The 10,871-nt window shown below is 41.9% G+C and overlaps 1 protein-coding gene and 1 pseudogene across 2 annotated transcripts in view; one reads left to right on the top strand and one right to left on the bottom strand.

Moving 5' to 3' along the window:
- The window catches only part of LOC309700493 (uncharacterized protein), a 2,098,293-nt gene that overhangs the window by 853,648 nt on the left and 1,233,774 nt on the right, over nt 1–10,871 (top strand). The gene's annotated exons all lie outside the window — the stretch shown is intronic.
- The window catches only part of LOC309700733 (neuroligin-2-like), a 120,564-nt pseudogene that overhangs the window by 76,500 nt on the left and 33,193 nt on the right, over nt 1–10,871 (bottom strand). The window lies entirely within an intron of this gene.

Here is a 10,871-nt window from a genome sequence, read left to right as displayed (position 1 = left end):
CCTGGAGGTGTGTTTGGTGTCATTGTCCTGCAGCAGGAGGAGCAACCACTGCACCAGCGTAGAGTTTGGTAATCAGTCCAGAGGTCCAGAAACTTCATCCTGATGCCTAATTGCAGTCAGGGTGATGCTGCCAGCCCATAGATGTCTGTCCCTCCCTCCACTGATATGCCTCTTGGGTCATTACTGGCCCACTATCAAACTGGCCACGCAGAACGATGTTACAACTTCTCTGGACCCTTTCATATCTGTCATGTGTGTTCAGGGTGAAAAACACAGTCTGCCAGTGGTGGCCTGATAATTCTGGTATTCTATGGCAAATGTCAATCATGCATGGTTCCAGTCAGTGAGTACAGGGCCTGCTAGAGGACATCAGGCCCTCAGGCCACCCTTATAAAATCTGTTTCTGATTGTTTTGTCAGATACAAGTACAGGTTACTGGTCTCTTCTCATACCAGTAGTGACACTGGTATGAGGAGGAAAAATATCAGTGTCCCCCACCTGTAAAACCATCCCATAATGACTGTAAAGAGTCTGTAGGATCTGGTCATGAAACAATCACAAATTAATATTTTTTAGAATAATTTCCAGAGTCATAACACACAGCCAGCAAAACATGGGAAGTAAATTCCAGGAAAATAATGAAACCTTGCATAAAATGCCAGTTAAAGTCCAAAACTCTGTGACCTGACCCCAGCCACAGTGTGGGCTGTGGACTATGTGGAGGTTGAAGTGTGGACCCAGAAGCAGACGCGTGGAAACAAAAGTTTAACCAAAAGCGAACCGTTTATTCAAGGCTGGTGAGCAAAACAAAACAAAAGGCAGGAGCAAACTAAAGGAAAACTAACCAAGACTAAAGTGGGGAAACTAAACACTGGGAACATGGAAAACTTGGACATAACTGTCATGGTGGGGTACACCAGTGTTATGATGAAGTGGACCCAAGTGCAGACAGGGAAGGAGGCAGAACTAAGTTTTGAAAAAAAAGGCAAGCTGTTTATTTAGGCTATAAACGTGAATACAAAATGAAAGCATCATGAGCAGTGGCAAAAACTAAACTGAAACCAAACTAGGAAAACTGACTGACTGTGACAAAACTGTGATAACTTTGAATCAACTGTGATAAGACCTGAAGGGAGGCAACGCAGACGACCTGACACTGAATAAAGAAAGACAGAGGACTTAAATACAGACAGGAGGTGATCAGGGGAAGTGGAAACACACGGGGGAACAGCTGACTGAAATGAACATAATGATGCCATGGCTAAAGTGAAACTAAACAATGTAGGGACAATGAACAAAAGGAAAGTCACACAATATATACACAGAGGGATGATAAGGGAAGTGGAAACACATGAGGACACAGCAGGGACAAATTAGATGTGATGAGACAGGAGAAGGCAAAACTGAACACACTGAACACAGGACACGAGACTTTCCAAATAAAACAGGATACAAACTAAGAGACACGGCTCGACACACAGGGACCGACATGGGGACACTGAATGAATCACAAGGAGGGGAAACATCAACAAAACACAATGATGTGACTATGGCGACTATGGAGGAAGACCAAATACAGACGGGAAATTATTTTTGATAAAAGTAATATTAATTTGACTAATGGACAGGCAGTGATAAACAGCAAACAAACTGCTTCGCTTTACAGTCTTTGTTTTATCATCTGCAACTCCTGCAGTGTGAAACAGTCTTGGTATGTCAAACATAAAAACATTTTAGATACCGCTTCATCAGGTTACATATATATATACCGTATTTCTTCATCAGAGAATCTATAATGTATTAAACTAAAAGTGTACACCTGGTTTAAAGAGTATTAACTAAATAAGAACGTGACAACTTTCAGTCATTAATGTAGCAGAGACAGAGTCTGACTAAAGGGACATCACAGTGAGACCTGTTTGATCTGCAGACACAGTCTCTCTCTACTAAGAGTGTGTTTGACTTTAACTTTCACACAAAATGATTCAGCTCCTCTAAACCCTCCAACAAACATTTACAAATGCTTAGAAACATTTTGTGTTTCTAATTACTAATGTTCCCCAGCCCCAGCATTCCCACAAATCTGTCTGTTTCCTTTTTTAAGTTTCACTGTCTGTTCTCTAAACTTCGATGATGCAGCTGGTCGTCTTTGTGTGAATCTGCGTGTGAAGGTAATCGAATCAGTATGTATTTTTTTCTGATAATATCAGCTGTGTGCAGCTTCGCTCCAGCACAAACCATAGCATTGTTCATGATGACAGATATGAACGAGGTTGACTTGTAACACCGCAGTTATGTGAGCCGTCATTTGTAAGCCTCTTAAACTTTCTTGCACTTTTACACAAAGTTTTATGGTAGTGCTTCTTCTTCTTTGGGGATTTTTGTTCAACAGACTGAAAAAAGCTGTAATATATTTTTGAAATATATTTAAATTGGTATTTAAAGGACTATAGCATATTCTAATTAGATTTATGATACTGTGTTAAGACAGTAAAATTGTGCATGTGTGTGTTTGTGTGTCTGTCTGAATTTTGCTGGTACTGCACTGATTGATGATCGTTGATGATCCACCTGACTAGTATAAATTAGAGTTTTATATAACAGAACAAATTTGATATCTGTAAAAATATTTTTTAAATTCTTGCTTACTAGCTGACACTAAAGTTTTAACTGATTTCTCTTCTGGGACACCCACACTGTGTGCAGTTTCATCTCAGCCCACTGTGTGATTGCACATTAAAGGACATTTCTCCCCAAATTCAATAAGCTCAGTGGATTATCATAACAGCGTATCAACAATTCATTTAAGAAATCCTTCTTAGTTGTTGTCATGAAAATCTCAGTGGATTCTTGACTTTGCTCGTCTACTCTACAGCCTGGATAGTTTCATTTCAAACTGCTGCCGTGTTTCTGCCAAATTAAAAAACAGTTCTACTCAAATTCAACAAGGTTCAGTTAATAAACAATGATTAACAAAAGATTTTGTTCATATTTCATTATATAATTCTGATCCATCAAAAATATTCCTTCTTAGAATAATCCTTTATCTTATTGAAGATCGATTTATTTTTCTCATTTTGGTCATTCCTATTAACCCAACCATTTCCTTAATCAATCCCACACCACCGCCCCCAAAACCATGGGAACACAGAGCAAGGAAAGCACAAAGTACACAAGAAGACGGGGACAATAAATACACACTGGATAATGAGACGAGAGGCAACGGGTGAGAGACATGATGCAGGAGAAAACTACAATAGTCACAGGAAGCAACAGTTAAAACAATAAAACAGGAAAACATGGAGAACAAGGCTTAAATTACATAGAGGAGAACAGACTGGACAGGGGAACATGAGCTAGATAAATGCAGACGAGACTGAGACACTGATGGGAACAAATCATTAACCAAATGGGGGAAGTAAAACTCAAAGCTAAGTTCACAAGACATGAGACGATAAAAAAGAGGAAATGATACACAGAGACATACGCAGACATGTAGAAAACAGAAAGGAAAATATAAGTGAATGGGAAACATGACAGATGGGGAAATCAGACAATGACAGACAAACAGAGAGACAAGACAGACAAAGGGACATAACTGAAGTACAGAAAGGGATCACAAAAGCAGATATTTAGTGTTACAAAACCAAGAAGACAAACTACAATATGAAAACAGGGTACATGGGATATAGTAAATCCTAAAGCAAACTATTAACCATCCTTATATACAAAGAGCCAAACTAAAACACAAAAGACTCTCGAAAACAAAAAGGCATCACAAAACCCTGAGGAAAAAAACAGCGATCCTCCATCCATTCGCTTCAGCTTATCCTTTTCAGGGTCGCGGGGGCGCTGGAGCCTATCCCAGCTGTCATAGGGCGAGAGGCGGGGTACACCCTGGACAGGTTGCCAATCTGTCGCAGGGCCAACACATAGGGATAGACAACGATTCGCACTCACATTCACTCACACATTCACACCTAGTGGCAATTTGGATTATCCAACTAAATATCCCCACAAGCTGCATGTCTTTGGACGGTGGGAGGAAGCCGGAGTACCCGGAGAGAACAGCGATCCTAACAAATAATATTGCAGTGGTTGGAGATGAAACTTTGCGGACATGTAGTAAATGGACTGATTCTTATATAGTGCTTTTCTACTCTCCTGGAGTTCTCAAAGTGCTCTATACAACAGGCCTCATTCACACAAGCACTTCTAAACACAAGTGCAAACTAATCATCAGAGGGCAACTTGGGGTTAGTATCTTGCCCAAGGATATTTGGCATGCAGGCTGGGGAAGCCAAGGTTCGAGCCACCAACCTTCCAATCAGCAGCTGATCTGCTCTACCACCTGAGCCACAGCCACCCACCCATCACAAGTGGGTGAGGCTGGTTCTGATATGGTGCTTTTCTACTCTGAGCATTCAAAGTGCTTCATACAAATGACTCATTCAAGGACTTTTCCTGTGCAGAAGAGTTTTCTATCTTGGGGTTAGTATCTCGTATCAAACAACCAACCTTCCAGTTACTTCGTGACCAGGGGCCTGTTCTTCGTACCTCGCTAAGTAAGTTAGCTGGATTTGATTGTTGACGATTTCGCGTGATCTTGGATCGTTCGGTTCCCCGAAGCTCATCCGGGACTTGCTGTCGTAGCAACAGAGCCGTAAGCGTAAACCTGCTCGGGAGCAGGTTTACTTTATGTAAACAGGATTAGATCACGGCCACGCAGGTATGTCCGCTTCATTTATACGAAAGCAACAGCGATATTCCACCACTGTTTCACCATAAATAAATAACATCAATGTAACTAAAGATAATGCAGCACTTGATCCTTTTATTGATGTCACACAGATACATACAGGTCATTTCCTAAAAAAGGGAAATGTACTATTAACATTCTATTACATGTATGTGATTATTACAGATGTAATTCATATTTCAGAGTAGTAATTGCAAATTACTTTGTGTAATCAAGATGGGAGACCACGGCTATAAAAGCGAAGGTGGATTTGGGAAGCCTGTCGCAGCCATGTCCTGTCCGTATACGCGAGCCACCCATTGCGGAAGGTGCAAGATCGATAAGGAGAGTCCTCAGAATTCAGTGTATATTGCGGGATAGACAGGATCCTTTAGCTCAGCGCGACAGTGTGCTCATTGAGAGAGGGTATTATTTACTTAACCAACTTGTTGACGAGGGGGTGCAGGACCACCACCTGTCTTTTTTTGCTCTGCCCTTTTCTTGGTTGCTGTTATGAACAAACAAACAGAGTATTCCAGGGTCTCTTTCCAAGAGACGAAAAGCAATATAAGTGATAAATATTACCATTCTGTAGAATATTCTTATATTTCACTTTTACTTGTTCCCATGTTCTTGTGGGTCCTGTTGTGGCTCTAATGTGAAAGGGGATATAATATAACATAATATAATATAATGTAATATAATATTGGGTAATATAGTGTGATATGAAATTACTTACGAGTTTAATTTGTCAGCAACTTTCTGCCAGCCCTCTCTCCTTGCTTTTGTAGCCTTTGCAGTGTTCCCTTGCGTTCTGATTAAACTCTGATACTCCTGAAATCCCTCAATCAGGAGTTCTTGCTCTGCTGCCGAGAAATACCGAACGCGCTCCTTCGACATTTTCGCCGACCAATCAGAGAGTTGCCGATCAATGTTTCTACTATCGATGCGTAGCCCCTGTTAAGCCACCCAGCGATCTCACATTATTTCATCCAGCTGTACTAATCGTCAACAGCAGGTGTGTTCGGAGAACCGGATTAGCGAGCTCACGGTTAGCGCGATGATTTGGTCTTGGATGTGTCATTTGATCTTGGATGTAGTAAGCGAGGTACGAAGAACGGGCCCCTGCTCTAACTCCTGAGCTACAGACAGAAGAGGAGTTTGTTAAGAATTTTATGACAACTGTCAAAGTTTTTTTTCTATTGTTTATTAAATTGATCTAATTAAATTTGAGTAGAACGCTCCTTTTATTTCTCTGAAACCTTGCAGCTTTTGGTGGTTAAACTGCAAATATATAGAGAAGGTAACCCAGAGGAAGAATGCACAGAGACTTTAAGGTCAGCTATCAAGAATCATTTTTACGCATTTTGATGCAATGTTATGATATTTGATGTTGAAATTGATTAGAAACGACTAATTTCATTTCTACAGAATTATGCAGTGTGGGTGTCCAAGAAGATGAATTCAGAATTTCATATCAACTATCATATATGATTGAATACAGAACCTTCATACACCTACCTGAAACCATTTAAATGACATTATTGAGTTCCTTCAAAGTTTCTCCGTTTGAACAGAGTTGTTCTTTAATTTCTCGTGTCTCAAGCAGCAGTTTGAGGTGAAACTATGGATGCATGAAAGAGCAGCTGAGCCAAATGACAACTGAATTTCAACTATAAGAGATGATTTTCAGAAATATTTTTCATTTTTTGAAGTTATTTTAGATTTGACTGAATCATGAATGAAGAAGCATTACCAGAAAAATTAAGAAGAAAAGACAACTTGAGTGAAAAACAAATGACACTGTGGCTTTATTTCTGTTAACTTCCTGAAAATCATGTGTGTTGTTATGTGTGTGATCAGCAAAAAGGGATAAGAAGCAGCACTACCGTAAAACTTGGCGTTGAAGCTCAAGTTTGGCAGATAACGGGTGGCAGGCGTGGCTCACACTTGACCACGGTGTTGGAGAATCTCTGAGCTCCGGGTCTTTATAATCACTCTGCGGAGCTCACAGAGACTGCAGGGAGGACAGGAGGACAGAGCAGACTTTGTGAATTATTTTTTATCTTAGATGTAATATAAATCCAACACAGGCATCTGAGGAAAAGGATCGTGCTACAAACTTTCGTTTCTTCCAACAGAAAGCAGAGGAGTGCAGTTACTCAGAGACTGACTGGATTAAACACACCAAAGGTTTATATTCCAGTTGGACCGTATCTCTTACCAAGGTCTGCACTACGTATCAGGATTTGATCTTATTCAGGTAATATCAGGGTTCTTATAGGGGTTTGTTCACAATAGTAACTCATGCAGCCATTTTTCAGTCTCACTGACCAAACTTTTTACAACATGCTGCATTTTTAATAGTAAACTTCTGTTCAGTGCTTTTCCTGTCACACACTCATACATGTGTTTTGTCTGCAGCAGCAGCAGCTGTGTTGTTGTTGTTACATTGTATTATCTGTTTAATCTCTTCAACATGGTTTTAGTTTTCTTTGTAAAGTCAGCAGCTCTGTCACTTTTCTCTGATTCCTCTTCTACTCGACACTCAGCTGACACTCAGTTTCATTTCCACATTCATGAAGTTGTTGTCCAAGCGAATCACAGGCTCCATGATCGGTCAGCAAACTGTGTCCAGGCAGACAGGTTGGATAAGAATAACAGATTTATGTTTGATTACGCCTGTTTCCAATTCAGTTCCAGTCATTCCTGGCCCCAGGAGGTTGATGGGGGTGGGAGATGGGGGGCAGTGGGTTGTAAGCACAATGTAGATGAGTGGAGGCTTAATGTACTTAAACTTCCAGTCACAGTGAATCAGTGTGTGTCAGTGAATGCATCACGTGTGCTTCATGGCTCCATCTAGTGGACTGATAGTAGAAGTAGAGCAGCTGATGGCAGCTTCCTGTGCCTCACACTGCTGTCTGACTGCATTCAGCTGATATTTGGACAGCACACATGATGGAAAGGAGGATTTTGGTTTATGTGCACATGAATGATTTGTGTTTCCTCTGCAGGTGAAGGTAGAAAGTGTGTGTGAGCTGATGTGAATTGAGCAGCATGGATCAGTGTGAGGACAGAGAGGAGGGAGTCCCTCCCTCTAAAAGCACTCTGTGTGGGGAACATGAGAGCCAGACCAAAGCTCAGAGGTGAGATGACCATCTCTAACTGTCCATGACTCTTCTCCATGTCACAGCTCAGCACTCACATCACTGCTCCATCATTATTCACAGGAACCAGCCTGGACCTCCACCCAGCTCTGTGTCCTGTAAGAGTGACGTGTCTAAAGATGTCATCATTCATTTCAAAGTCTCTGCTGCAGAGAGGTGAGCTGTTAGTAACAAGAACTCTCTGATTTAAATGATTTTGATGTTTCCTGGTTTCTAAAATGCATCTCTGTAGCAGAGCAGTGTCTCCAAGGACACACAGGCTCAGCTGTAACTGTCAGTTTATCTGGTTTAAGACACATTTGGACACAATTGGCTGTTTTTAACTATGTATTTTAATCAGAGGTGTAAATTTAGACCTCACACATCTGGATCCTAAACTATGATAGAAACAGCTGCTAGCAGTGGGTAGTTTGACTTTGATACGCTGCTCTAGAAAGCAAACAAAGGTTTGTGCAGCTCCTCTTCAGAAAAGTGTTCAGAGAGCAGCTGCTGTATTAGACAAAGGCTCGTCGTGTGAGCCCAGATGTGTGTAACAGCTGGATGAAGGAGAACCATCACAGTCGCGTCTCCATCCCGCCTTTATTAATGAACTTCCTGTTGCTTGCAGATGACAGGAACACAAAGTGTTTGTGCCACGTGATGCTGCAGGATTTGTTAACGTGTCCATGATGGTAACATCTCCTCGTCTAACTGCAAACACATGAGCGCTCCTAACGGCAGCTATCACAGCCACACAGGCAGACTGTGTCTCACTGTTGCATTCAGGGACATTTGTTTTCCTGTAAAAAGCTGAACTCTAATCTAAGAGGACTGTTACTGACAGGAAACAGCTGCATTATCTGCAGTCTGTGTGATCACAGCTGCTTCAATCACTTTATCAGAGAATTGATCATTGAATAAAACATGTTTGTGTCTGCAGAGGTCAGAGGTCACAGTCTGCAGGATCCAGCTGTCCGTCTGTGAGGAGTGACCGGTCCAAAGATTATCCTCCAGACTTCAGTGGTGAACCTGGACCAACGAGGTCAGAGACCTGTGATGACTCCTTTACATGTTTGTGTTTTCCTGGATAAATATGACCAAAGATTCATTAGATAAAAATCTTAGACTTTGTCCTGTAGCGCTGTGTGGCAGGCAGGATTGGACCCAAACACAACAGGATGAAGTCAAAGAGGCAGCTTTATTTCAGCTGTGAACATGCAAACAGCAGAAATAAGAAAACATAACTGTAGGTTTGCATTGAATGAAACCTCAGCTCGACGCTCCACTTTGTCCCTCTTTTCCTTCTCCAAACAGCCACATCAGGAGTCTTTGATGGAGTTTTAAAATATTTAATTACAAATGTCCAAAGATGATTTCAGGATACCTGAATCCACAGTTATTAAAGCTAAAATAGTTCACAGGGTTTGGACTTTGTTAGGTGACGAGAGAACATCAAAGTGTTTTTTATCTTTAAACAGTATTTTTATCACTTCAGTTGCTCTCACAGCCCTGTTTGTTATTTTACCAGATGTTTCACTCGGTGCTCCCACCAAACACCTTGGAGGACACATTAGTGTGATTTAGATTTCATTGGTGCAAACACCAGTCACACAAGCTAACCCATGGAGGCAGCAGCAGGCTTTGTGTTTGGTAAAGTCTGTTGGCTTAAACTAAGAGAGTTTAGTTTGTTAGCACAAAGAGCTGTCAGCTAAAGCCCCGAATGCACTTTGAATACAGACGAACTGAGAAAAACACTTTAAATACAGCAAACAGTCAAACTGACAACATCTTGTTCTGCTGATCATCCACAGCAGTACATTTAGCATTCATGCTAGCAGCAGGCTATGACTGTCCATTCAGCACCAAGACAGGTAGGAGTGAGCAGTGATAATAATGGATTGGATTTATATAGCGCTTTTCAAGGCACCCAAAGCGCTTTACAATGCCACTATTCATTCACTCTCACATTCACACACTGGTGGAGGCAGCTACGGTTGTAGCCACAGCTGCCCTGGGGCAGACTGACAGAAGCGAGGCTGCCATATCGCGCCATCGGCCCCTCTGGCCAACACCAGTAGGCGGTAGGGTAAAGTGTCTTGCCCAAGGACACAACGACCAGGACAGAGAGCCCGGGGATCGAACCGGCAACCTTCCGGTTACAGATACGCTTCCCAAACCCCTGAGCTACGGTCGCCCCAAGTCCTGCTCCTGATGAAGCAGGACTGTGAGCAAGTTTGAGCTACAATCCTATTGGCTTCTCAGTTTCTCCAAAGAAAAGGGGAAAAATTCTTGGTGTTGTGAAGATGTGAGTTGGTCTTGTTGTCGTGGGGCTGGAAGGATGCTGGCAGTGAGAGGCTTTTCATACAGTGTTGAGTAGCAGAATGAGAAGAAAGCCACTGCACATGAAACAAGGTGCTCGTAGTGTTTGTTTACTGTGTTTGTGCCACAATGTCAGATCAGTTGTAGATTCACATGAAGACTTGTCCAGTGAAACCAGTGCAAGTACTGCAGTACAGAGCAAAGACTAAGCAAGCCAGGAGAGCTCTCCAACTTTCTGAAAGTATCAGGATATTTGAGTGATAAGAAAAAGTGGATCATGCAACAATGTCCCTCAGCACACAAAACAATCAAAGCAGAATAAATATAATGTTTTAGATCAAACACTTACAGGGACCTGAAGAGAGAGAACCAACAAAATGTCATGGCTAACAGAGGAACTCAAGCACAGACTGAGTTCTGACAAACAAAAAGGTGACAGTTTATTTACCAAAGGGGTGAACCACAGTGCTCTATATATGTACAGTGAGTTGGGGAGGGGGTCCAGGGCTCCAGGGAAAAGAGGGAAGGGAGTCCACACTCACTCCTCTTCAGTCACTCTTGTCCTGCTCTCCACTCACACAGCCACACACGGGAGTCACAGGTAAGCGTCTGTAACCAGGTCCGGGGAAATATATACTCAAAGTATACACAAAGTTAACCCAACTGGT

The sequence above is a fragment of the Aulonocara stuartgranti genome (genome assembly GCF_965226115.1).
Source record: "Aulonocara stuartgranti genome assembly, chromosome: 3".
NCBI classification, from domain to species: domain Eukaryota; kingdom Metazoa; phylum Chordata; class Actinopteri; order Cichliformes; family Cichlidae; genus Aulonocara; species Aulonocara stuartgranti.
Note: the sequence above shows the minus strand (reverse complement) of the source record. Positions and strands in the feature narration are given on the sequence as shown.